Here is a 12,820-nt window from a genome sequence, read left to right on the forward strand (position 1 = left end):
CACCTTCTCTCCCCTAGCACGATCCAGTAGTGGGGCAAGTGAGTGGGTAGTATTTCACAGCTGATTTTCAGTGTAAGTCCAATGTACCTGTATATTTGAATCACAGATCTCAGTCCATGGACATTGGGCACACTTCATGCGACTCTCCATCCATATCAAGGTTTGATCTTTGAGAAAATACACATTTACCCAACTTCAAATAAGACAGACCTCCTGACATTTATTTTTAGCTCTTTGGATATGTGTTGATCATCAGCAACACAATAAAGAAAATGCAGATGCTTCCTGTAATTATCCAGCTAATAAATTATGGTTGAGAGACTGCTGGGGACAGTGTGTTCTAATGATCTCTACTGGGGAGAATGCTCCTCCCCTGAGGAGCAGCAGAGATGGGTTGGGGCTGATTGTTTAGACACTCCTGGCAGGTGCATCCTGCCAGTAACTTGAGTTACTGTGGAATGAGGCAGAAAATGGATCCTAAGGGCCTACTCAGAATGAGTGTGAGTGTGCCTGTGTGAATGTTCGTGCACGTGTGTTGTGGTAGTGGGAGGAATAAGGAAGAGATAGGGAAGCTTTAGTTTCTGTGGGTTTGGAACCACAGAGGGGAAACTGGTCCTACAGAGGTCTGTTTCCAGAGGTTTTGTGGTCATCCAATGTTTTTTCCCACCAAGAATCTATTTCTCCTTTTTGAAAATCTCCTCCCTCCCCATTTTTCCATTTTTGTTTGGTTTTTGGCAAAACAAAAGACCTTGAGGACAGAAAGAGCTTGATAGTTTCAGAGAACCTCAAGTTCATGGGGGTTGGAGTTCAGGGAGTGAGAGGCAAGGCCTATAACATGAGAGGGGTGGAGGTGTGTGAAAGGCCAGATCAGGGGGGTTAAGTAAAGGGATTTTGAGATATAGTCTTGCTATGTAGCCCACCCTGGCCTTGAACTTGTGATTCTCCTGCTTCTGCCTCCCACAATGGCCAGCCAGTCCTGACACTATACTAAATAGGATTTGGTACTTAAAAGCTAATTCATGGGGATATGGTTCAAGTGGTAGAGCACTTGTCCAGTAAGCATGAGGTCCTGAGTTCAAACCCTAGGACCACACACATACACACATACTCACACACACAAAAGAGCTAATTCATTTAAGCCTTGCCACAATCCCATGAGGTAGGCACAATAATTATCCCCAGTTTATAGATGGGAGCACTGAGGCAGAGATACAAAATAAGCCATAAAGCAAGATCTAGCTTGCCTTGGACTTTGCTAACTCTACAGAGGCCAGCAAAAAGTGTAAGTGTGGGTATAAGGTTTGGGGCATGCAGAGTGAGCCTCATTATCCAGGATGCGGTGATTTCTCACCTGCGGTAGGGACTGACGTCTGTCACCTCCCTCCTTGGGGATGGCCTTAAGAGTTCCACAGCAGCAATACCACTGCTATCACTTGTCTTGCCCTGGGTGTGATGCACTTCACCTTCAAAATCTTAACCTTACTTTGTCCTCACAAGAGGCCCATAGGAAAGGTGATTATTATTTCTATTTTGCAGGTGATCACACAGTGGCTGGCGTTTAAAGTGAGGTCTTCTTGACTCTAAAGCCCCTCTTCCTAACTCTGTAAAGAAAGGAGGGATTGTGTGTTATTTTGCAGTCAGAAAAAGGCAGTCCCCAAATCTGATTCCAACATCTGGTCCAAATTCCCTGCTTCCTAGGTTCTGTCCCAGCCATCACCATCCTAGTTGACGCAGGAGAGAGCACTGGGCACTTTGAGAAAAGGAGGGAGGCTCCAGGGAGATTAGGGATGAGACAAAACATCTTGGGGCCGGAGCATCCTATCCTGGGAGCTGTTGCCAAGATGGTAGAAGGGGCTTGGTGAGATGTTTGGGAGTTTGAAAGCTGGGCCACAAGGGAGAGTGCTAGACTCAGAGCCTCTGCCCTGGGAGCAGAAAGCCCTACATGGCAAACTGGCTCCTTGTTATTATCTCCTAGCCCTGACTCTGGACTCGCTGAGCTCAGCCACGGTTTTCTCAGCTTATAAAAGTCAGATTTTATAGGCTGGCTGGGAAAGAACATAAGATAATGAATTCCTTGACTGTGGAATCAAGATGAGCCTGAAGACAGGCAAAACATGTTCCCATCTCCCACCCTTGTGCAGCTCTCTTGCCAGTCTCCATTTGATAAATGTCACCACCTATCATGGGGTTACCCAAGTGAAAATCAGGGGTTTAGCCTTGATTCCTCCCTCTTCCTCACTCCAGCCCATCAGGAAGTTCTCTACATATGACCTCCCAAATATGTCTCAAGTCTCCCTGTGTTCTCTACTCCACCAGCAGGTCCAAGCCCATATCCTCTCTCACCTGGACACTGCAGGGCTGCCTTGTGCTTTTTTCCCCCTTGTTCTATTCTCAGACCTGCCACCACAGTGATGCCTGAAAATTTACTTTAGACCATGTCACTTGTTTAAACCCTCCAAAACTTTCCATTTTACTCAGGCAGAAATCAAAATCCCACTGGGCATGGTAGTACATGCATGTAATCCCAGCATGTAGGAATCAGAGGCAGGAGGATCGAAAGTTCAAGGCCAGGCTAGGCTACATAGTGAGACCTAATCTAAAAAAAAAAAATCCCTTATTTGGTCCCCCTGATCTGGCCCATCACCATCTCATGTCACAGGCCTTACCTGTCACTTCCTGAAATCCAATCCCAATGAACTTGAGGTTCCTTAAACACACCAAGTTTTTTCCACCCCTGGATCTTTTTATTTGCTGTTCCTTCAGCCTAATGCTCCTCCTTGTCAACAGTTCTCTACCATCCAGACTCAGTTCCATAGGCCTTTGCTGACCATCTGTGTTTTTTTTGGTGGTACCGGGTTTGAACTCAGGGCCTCACACTTGCTAGGCAGCCACTCTGCCAACCCTGTTTTGTGTTGGATATTTTCGAGATAGGGTCTCACAAACTATTTGCCTGAACTGGCTTCGAACCACAATCCTCCTGATCTTTGCCTCCTGAGTAGCTAGGATTACCGGTGTGAGAACCACCAGCTCCCTGCAAGAAATACTTTTGGATGAAGGATAAAAGGTCTATTATGCAAATCACTCAGAACCCCACACTGGTTGTCTTCTCCATGATTCTCTCCTCGGCTTTCTCCTTCAGAGAGAAGTTCACGGGATAAGGTGGTGGGAACGGTTGGATTTGTTCTCTGGGCTGGTTTCTGACCCTGTCAGAAGGACTTGCAAAAGGGCTAAAGGTGGCAGTGAGTAATGCTGGCTGCTGGATGGAGGCTGGGAACAAAATGACAGTTTCCAAGTGTCCACTCTAGTATCTAAAGGCATGCTCCTGAGCCTGGTCTCCCTTGAAAAGAGACTCCCTCTACTAGATCAGGCAAGGCTGCCAAGACTGTGGACCACCCCGGGAGCAGCTGTGAGAGCGTGAAGAAGGGTGGGGCTATCCCAGGGACAGAGAACAGTTGGAAAGGAGGCGTGTATCCTCTCCCCCAGGGCCACAGAGCACCAAGAATAAATCTTGGGCATATTTCTGGGCTAGGCCTGACCTCTCCCGGTGACTCCCTGGTAGAAAGTGGACTCTCAAGTTCGTAGTGGCCTGGCATCCTGGACATTGGCTCAGCCTTCTTGAGGGAAGTTGGCTAACCTTGTGACATCACAGGTCCTGGAGAGAAGCCCCAAGGCTCTGGGCAGGAGTGGATGTATAGGTTCCAGGAAAGAGGCTTCTGTGGGAAATGGAGCTGGGGCAGCCTGTCTGTGCCCCAGGGATCGGCACTCAGGGAAGTAAGCCCTCTGGGAGCCAGAGAAGCTCAAAACTGCATGAGCTAATACTGGAATTGGACTTTGATCAGATGATGAGGCCAGAGCACACAAGGGAGGTATGAGGATAGGCAAGAAACTAAAAAAACAAAAAACAAAAAACAAAACTAGATAGCATTTGATGTCCTCAATGCAGAGAAACTAATGCAGAAACTTTAAAGCAACAGAGGCCAATAGGAGAAGGGGACCAGGAACTAGAGAAAAGGTTAGATCAAAAAGAATTAACCTAGAAGGTAACACACACGCACAGGAAATCAATGTGAGTCAATACCCTGTATAGCTATCCTTATCTCAACCAGCAAAACCCCTTGTTCCTTCCTATTATTGCTTATACTCTCTCTTCAAAAAATTAGAGATAAGGGCAAAATAGTTTCTGCCTGGTATCGAGGGGGTAGGGGGCAGAGGGAGGGGAAGGGAGGAAGGGGAGAAGGGGGGAGAAATGACCCAAACATTGTATGCACATATGAATAAAAGAAGTAAAAAAAAGAAAACCTGCATGAGCAACACTCCCCATAGACCTGTCTCCCTCCCGATCCTGAAAAGGTAATGCTCAACAGTCTCCAGGAAGCTGTCTGCTAAATCCTTTAAAATTAATTTTATTTAATTATTTAATTTAATATTTTGTTTGTTTGTTTCCCCTTATTTGGTGTAAAAATATTTGGTCAGTTAACTGTCCTGATGAAAGGACAGCATCCTCACCCAGTGATGCCTCCACTGGAACTGGCCAAGGTCACAGTGACACAAGATTCAAAGCCTTGGACAGAATCCAAGGTAGAAAGAACCTTTTAGTTACCTGGGGACTGGGGACCCATGGGAGAAAAAGGGGTGATATCCAAACAGGGATGGCTAGAAGTCAGAATCCCAGAGACTGTATTTTATTTATTTATTTATATTTATTTATTTAGATCGGATTTGAACTCAGGGCTTTGTGCTTGCAAAGCAGGTGCTCTGCTACTTCAGCCATGCCTCCAGTCCCTACAGACTCTTTTTGGTGTTCTATTAACTCTCCCTGGGTGTCTGACAAATTAGAAAAAAACTCATTATAATCACGATGCATTTTTAAAACAATGTAAAGAACATCCAATCACTTTAGCTACTCTATTCTGCTGTGTCCACTGCCCTATGGCCATCTCACAAGAGCACAGTCACTGCCGCCAGGGTTTAGGGTCCTCTCTGCACCCTCATTACCCTCTTCTCATTTCTGTGCACGGCAAGGATCTGTCACTTGAATCACTCCTTAGTCCTCCAAATGCTTTCATGGTCTGTGGTTTGCTGAGAATCTAGTGGTTCTGAAACTTGAGAGTGGTGATCAATCATCTGACTGCTGATAAAGTGACTGTTCCAAGCCCCCTTCTGAGATTCTAGTCTATGAGGTTTGAACTGTGGCCCCAAATCTTTGTTTCCATCAGCCTCCCTGTGTTCTCAGATATGGAGGCTTTCAACCCGATTTTGAGAAACGCTGAGTCAGAAATCATTGTGCAAGTGGTTAGTTTGTATTTTTTCCTGTGTAAATAATACTATGATGAACACTTTAGAAATGACTCTTTTCCCTTTTATATTTTCCATTTATCATTAGAAGTAGGATCATGGAATCAAAAGATAGAAGCTGTTTTATAGGTTTTGTTTAATCTGTCAAGTGTTAAGTTTTGCCATTTAAATTGATTTGTATAACAACATAAAGGTTGTTTAAGCTGCAAGTTCAAGATTCATAGTGGGGCAGGCACCAGTGGCTCATACCTGTAATCCTAGCTACTCGGGAAGCAAAGATCAGGAGGATGATGGTTCAAAGCCAACCTGGCAAATAGTCTGTGAGACCTATCTCAAAAATACCCAGTACTCCTACTTAGATAACTGTGGTAATTCTAGAGCCATGCTAATGGGCACCGACCCCTCAGCACTCTTTGAGGAGTGGGGGGGGCGGCGGTGACTCTAGATAACCTTGGGCCGATCACTTGTCCCCTGTTGGACTTTAATCATTTGAAATGTATTTCTGTACCACAATGTAAGCTTCAACAAAAGTTTGCTTAGTTGAGAGAGAAAGAGAGAAAGAAAAGAAAGAAAGAAAGAAAGAAAAGGGCTGGTGGAGTGGCTTAAGTGGTGTAGAGTGCCTGCCTGTCAAATGTGGGGTTCAAACCTCTGTACCGCCAAAAAAAAAAATTGATTCATCGTGGGGATGCTCATTTTTCTATATAAAGTTATATGTGTTAACTCTCCCTTAAGTTCCTTATCAAAAGGGAACAGGATAGCTCAAGTAGTAGAGAGCTTAGCTCACAAATGTGAAGCCCTGAGTTCAAACTCCAGTGCCTCCAAAAAGGAGAATATTGGCTTCTTGTACTTGGATCAGTTCTTTGTTATTTTGGATAGAAAGCTTTGTTTGCCTCGTCCATTACCCCTCTGTGGTTTTCATTTTTGCGTTTGGTTTATTACATTCAGTGGCACAAAAGCCTTTAAAAACAGATTTGGATCCATCCCTCCTGCCTGATAGCTATTACATCAACAGTCAAAATGCTTTCTCCTCATCACAGTTGAAACTCATTTGCTTTTCCATCTCCTTCTCTGGCTTTTTATCACCCATTTGAAGTGTGTTGTGGTTCGTGGTGTGAAAACGTGGGTAGAAGCTAATTCTGACCCATGCTGATGTCTCGCCCTTTAGATGGTATTTGTTGAATAAGTGACTTCCTTTTTTTTTGGTGGTACTGGGGTTTGAACTCAGGGTCTCACGCTCGCTAGGCTGGCACTCTACCACTTGAGCCACTTGAGCCTATTTTGTGTTTGTTTTTTTCAAAATAGGGTCTCTTGACCCTATTTCCCCCGGGCTGGCTTCAAACCTCTTGTAGCATTGCGTTGTGTATTTACCTTTCCTTTCTTTTGGTGGTACTGGGGTTTGAACTGGTACTTGCTAGGCAGGTGATCCATCACTTGAGCCACACCTCCAACCTTTGTTTTTGTTTTCCTCTGGTTATTTTGGAGATAGGGTCTTGCTTTTTGCCCAGGCTGGCCTGGAGTGCAATCCTATTGCCTTTGTTTCCTTTTGTAGATGGGATGACAAGCAGGTACCACCAGGCCTAATTTTATTGGTTGAGATGGGGTCTCATGCACTTTTTGCCAGGGCTGGCCTTGAAATTGTGATCTTCCAGATCTCAGTCTCCTGAGTAACTAGGATTACAGGCATGAGCCACTGGTGCTGGGCCTTATTTATCTTATATTAAGTCCTTAAGAAACTTGAATCTGTTTTTATAGAGTCTGTCTCCTAACTTTTCTTTTCTCTACCTTGATAAAAAAATGTAGTGAATGATTTTTTTTAAGTTCACCAGCAAGTTTCTTTTTGCTTTTCCTCAAGCCAGGCATGGTGGTACTCACTGTAATCCCAACACTCAGAGGCTGAGGAAGGAGGATTGAGAGTTCAAGCCAGCTAGGCTACATAACCCGACCCTGTCTCAAAAAAACAAAACAAAACAACAACGAACAAGCAAAAGAAAAAACATTTTTTGGGTATTTTCACCATTCTTGTTCCATTTATTTGTTAAATTATATGATGCATCTCATTTTGTCCATTTGGATTTCATAATCAGAAACAAGATATAGCTCTTCACTTATCTTTCCCTTACTCCTTCCAGATTTATTTGAAAAAGATCATTTATTCCAAGTTAAATTAAATCACAACTATTACTTTTTAATTTTGGGGTCATTCTTATGAATAAGCCAGTTTCCTCTGTTCCTTCTCCTTTCCCTCTGTGCCATTCTTAATCTCATGGTTATTAAAATAAAAGCATTTGACCCAGAAGCCATGCAGCTAAAACAATGGACTTCCGCCCTCCTGACCCAGTGGATGGAGTTTCTTGGCACCAGCCAGAAGCAGTCTGTGAGCTGCTCTGAGGATACCTTCCACCATCTTCTTCTCTTTTCCTTTCCCTCCCTGTAAGATGGGCAGAATTGTCCTGGCACCACCTTCTTGGGCTAGAATGTTACTCATCAATGAAGTCTCATAAGATTCTAGAAGTGCCTTTCCTATTTTTTGAATAAATGGGGAAGCCACAGTGTACTAGGTTAAAGTGTTTCCTCAGCATTCGTGTTCACCCAGAGTATCAGAATGTGACCTTATTTTGAAATAGGGTCTTTGCAGATGAAATCAGCTAAAATGAGGTCATACTTAGGGTGGGCCCCAAGTCCAATGACTGGTGTCATAAAAAGAAAACACACAGAGAAGCCACGGAGATTGAAGTGATGTGTCTACAAACCACGGCACTTCAAGGATTGCCAGCATCCCCCAGAAGCTAGCTGAGGGGCATGGGCAGGAGCCAATCCTGCTGACAACTTGAGTTCAAACTTCAGGCTTCCTGAACTGTAAGAGAACACACTTCTGTAGATGTAAGCCACCCAGTTTATAGTTTGTTATGGACGTTCTTGGGCTCTAGTCCACTCAGATCCCCAGCCTCCAGCTCTACCCTGAGGGCTTTTCCCCTATTGGCTTTCCTTCCTTAGATCAGCTGAGACACAGAGGGGAGGTGTCCTTATAAACCTGCCCCTGGGCACAGAATGAGCAGCTCACTCTGAAATGTAAACACTCAAGAAACCATGAGATTTTTCCTGTTTCCTGACCAACTGCAAGTCTCCCTTTGCAGAAGGAGAACTATTTATGGCACATTCCAGGTTCTAAGCACCCAGGGCTCTTTTTCCAAGGAAGGTAGTGGGGCATGATTCAAAGGTTGCAGACCAGGCTCCACCATTTTTTAGATGTCTCACTCTGTGCAGGTCCCTTACAGATTGATCTGTAAATGGAGGCAATAATCATCCATCACCAACATATCTTAGGGAGTTGTTGCTGGGATCCAGTGAGAAAAACATTGTCTAAACTACAAAGCACTGGGTAGCTGTTACCAATCAATAGTGGTTGTCCCTGGAGCAGGAGGGACAGGATGAAAGGGTGGGACACATATTTCTTTGTTTCATGTGTCAGCTCTATGTCTTTAGTGAAATAATATGGTAAAAGCATTTAAAATATTTTAATGTGCAGCAAGGAGGGAAAATAAATAAAACTGTACTCCCTGGTTCCAAGTTACAGGGCTATTAAAAGATAAGGCAATATAAAGGATTTATTGTTGATACCTGTCATGTACACGTAGTGTTAGAGAGCATCAATGCTATTGTTAGTGTCCATTTTTAGCATGGCTGAAGCAAGCTGTGAGTTTGAGCAAGTTATTTCTTCTCTGTGGGCTCTTATTTTATATAAAATGAGAGGATGGGTCTTGAGCCTTCACATGCCTTCCAACTCGATGACCCTACAACCCCTTTGGCCCCAATGTGGTAATTCCACTTGCCATGGGGACCAACATTTAGCCCATCAGATGAAGCCAGGCCTTTTACACAACTGTAATCCCAGCACTCAGGAAACTGAGGCAGGAGCAAGAGTTTGAGACCTGGGCTACATAGTATGACCCTATTTCAAAATAAATAATAAATAAAACAAAATAACTAGTAGATGAGGTAGCTGGCACCCACAGGGCGTGATAGGAGTTGACAAATATTCACCTAATTCCTCCAACCAAAGCCTGTGCCTTGGTTAAGAGCCTCTCTCCAGCAAGCTCTGAGGCCTTCATCCCCAGGTGACAGTGGCAGGGCTGCTGCAGGAGTAGCCTGGCAGATAACTAATACCAAAGGAAGGAGAAACAGGCCACAAGTCAGAGGGTGGGAGGAAGGGGCAGGGCTGAGTAAAGCAAGTATCTCCCCCTGACTGAGTCCTGGTGAGAGCCGAGGTTGTGACACAGACTGAAAGGCAGTTTCCCTAGTTTTCTGAAAAGGTTGTGTGGATAAAGTGATGTGAAGCCAGGCAAGGAATTAGACTTCCTGAATTTGAAACTTGGCTCTTCCACTTACCAACTGTGTGATGTTGGTCAAACTACTTCACCTCTCTGGGCCTCAAACGCCTCAACTGTGAAATAGGATCACCCCAATAGTTCTCCCCCTAGTGAGTTGGTGGGAAGATTAAACGTATATACGTACTTAGGAAAGTGCCAGGCATGTGGGCTTTAGTGCACCGAGGATGCCTGGTGTGTAAGAGTAGGTGGTCAGAGGCACCCATCCTGGGAATGTCTGGGGCCCAACTGGAGACTGGAAAGGCATTCCTGAGCCCCTGAGACAAATCATGGGAAACCTGGGAATGTGTGCAAGAGACTTTTAGGATGGTCCTACAACAGGGGCAGGAAATACCATGTTGCAGTTACTGTGAGACAGCAATGCAGAGATGGGAGGAAACTAAGTCTACACCTTCATTCTTAGGGCTCGAACTCCCTCAAGGCTGAGTATCCCTAGAAGAGCTAAATCATCTGCCACTAGCTCTTCAGTGTAACTGAGTTTATCAGATTAACCAATGTTTTAGTAGAACCAGAGGGAATTAGAACCAAAAATGGATGATGACGAGAAGTTCTAGAACCTGAGCTCTCATGCGACACTGGACAGCAGACAGGAAGTTCTGAGTGTCTTTGGGGTTGTATTGTGGGGATTCTGGAGAGCAAAGAGAGAAGCAGAGATCAAAGACACCCTACTTCAACTTCTCCTTGGAACTCAGGCTGTTACTGGCAGCATTTGTACCAGCCACTGCCTTCCAGGGCTGCCTCTTGCAGACCAAGGACCTTACCTGCCAGTGAACAGCTTAACCATATGGGGCTCTGCTGCCCCCTATTGGCCACTAGGCAGTTCTCTTAAAATTGGTGGCAAGAACACGATGATTTTATGAGGTACTTTCTTTTTCTTTTCTTTACTTTTTGTTCCTATAGGGGATAAGACCCAGGGCTCTGTATATGTAAGGCAGGAGCTCTATGATTGAGCTATATCGCCAGCTCTCACAGTGATTTTATAATAGCATTTGGACAGTGGTTTACAATAAGAGACTATCACAAATATTACCGTATAGCTTTTCTGGAGTAAGCCACCCACCTCCCCATAGTCATCAGTCACCTTGAACATTATCCCAAGCACAATAACTTGCACCTGTCTTTCTGACCCCCTTGGCTTATCTAGTTTCTCCAAATGGTCAGGGAAAGGGTCCCAGGGCCTGGAGAAGCCTAAGAGAGACAGGATGGGTTCTCATTTCTCTAGATCTTGATTCTTGCTCAGAGAGAGGACAGGAAGGTGTAGCCAGAGCACTTCTACCCAGCCCACTCACCCTCTCACCTCTTCCTTCACACTCTGTGATCTAGGCTGCCTACAAGTTGCATATACCCCCCACCCCCATCCCCGCCTACAAGCCCCAGGACTCGGTGGACTTTCATTCTCTCCTAAAATCAGATCTTATCCACACTATCCCCCAACAGGTAAAGTCCAGAGTTCTCATGCTCTCAGAGTTCTCAAAGCCATGGTCGCTGGCTTTGATTCTCAATTCCCTTCTGAGATTATCATGGGAAGCCCCAATGATATCCTTCCCCTCTTCAGCAGCCAGCCAGAGATCAGGTCAGACCCTTCCATAGTCTCTCTTGTGTGGAACATCTCCTAGACACTGTTGTTCTGATTTTTTGTCCATAAAAGGCAATCTGAGAGTCATGTTGAATATTTCAAATGTTAGATAGTGAGTGTGTTTTGGTTTTTTAAGGTGTATTTTGGTAAACCACTTAGAGATGCTTTATTTCAGGCACAGAAGACAGCCATCAAAATATTCTCTTTCCTAGTGTTAAACTTAGTCTTCCTGGGCAAGACAGAGCAGTCTGGTCACTGAGATGATGTCCTTTTTTTCCAAGTGGGACTTGGAGAGAATGAAGACCATGAGAGGAAGCCTCAAGGATGAGGGAATGGAGGGGAGCTGGGCTAGGGTCCACAGGAGAATCACAGCAGTAGGCACATCCTTGCTGTTCCAATGGGGCCCTGAGAGCCAGCCCAGCCTGGGAAATTTCCCCCATGGAAGCCTCAGCAGGGACCTTGCTCAAGCAGGTCATGACCCAAGACTAGGGAGAATGCTAGACACCAAGATTGGATGACGGGATATCAGGAGGTTAGGTCCACTTCTTTCTTTACTATCTCCAATATTTTAGCTTCCCCACCCCCCTGCTTTTTTAGAATGGTGCCAGGTGTTGCATTCATTTCTCAGTCCATGTAGGTGGGAAGAGGTACCTGGATTTGAGATCCATCCCTTTCTCCAACAATTGCAGGACACATCAGCACTCTCCACTCCAGGGCTCTCTTGCCCTTGGATGCTTCTGGGTGAGTAACAGCTCTCACTTGCCCTCACCCTCACTGGGAGGGAATAACAACCACTGAGATGGAAGAAACATCTCAGGTCTAAAGGAGACTGTGTGGGTGCAAACGGTGGAGTTCACACACCCTTCCCTTCTGCTCTGCAGCTCCCGCCTGCCTTTAGCAACATCTCTCTCCACAACTCTCTCCCATCTCTTCCCAGAGCTACCACTTCTTCTTTCCTGTACTACCGGGTACCACAAGCTCACTTTTCTTCCAAGTCTCCCAGTTCTGGCCATGGGCACAGCCCTTCCCCTGCCTCTGGCCCCTCCCCACCTTCCACTCTTGATCCCCTTCAGTCCTCCCTCTTCTGCCAGCCTCATGGGTTCCTGCACTGTGGTAGGAGCTGCTGATTCAGTCCTGAAACACAGGCTCTGTTGTGAAGAAGGTGTCAGGGGAGGCAGGATGTGTGTGTGTGTGTGGTGGGGGAATAAGTCAAGAAATAATTACAAAGCCATGTTTTAAGTACCATCCTAGGAGTCTGTACAGACGGTAACTTAAATTCAACCTTGCAAGCAAAGGCCCTTCTCCAAAGGTCCTTTTCCTTCTGCTTGGAACCAGTGTGATGTTTGTTGCCATGGAAACAATACACAAATGATGAGAGTGTTAAAACCTGGGTTTTGAGAATAGCATAGGACCAGAGAATCAACTCTGGAACCATCTTCCTCTAGACTTCTTCTTTTGAGACTGCGGTTTGAACTCAGGGCTTCATGCTTGCAAAGCAGGCATTCTGCCACTTGAGACACATCCAGTCCAAATGATTCACTGTTTTGTTTTGGCAGGACTGGGG

The sequence above is a fragment of the Castor canadensis genome, chromosome 3 (assembly GCF_047511655.1).
Source record: "Castor canadensis chromosome 3, mCasCan1.hap1v2, whole genome shotgun sequence".
In the NCBI taxonomy this organism is placed as follows: domain Eukaryota; kingdom Metazoa; phylum Chordata; class Mammalia; order Rodentia; family Castoridae; genus Castor; species Castor canadensis.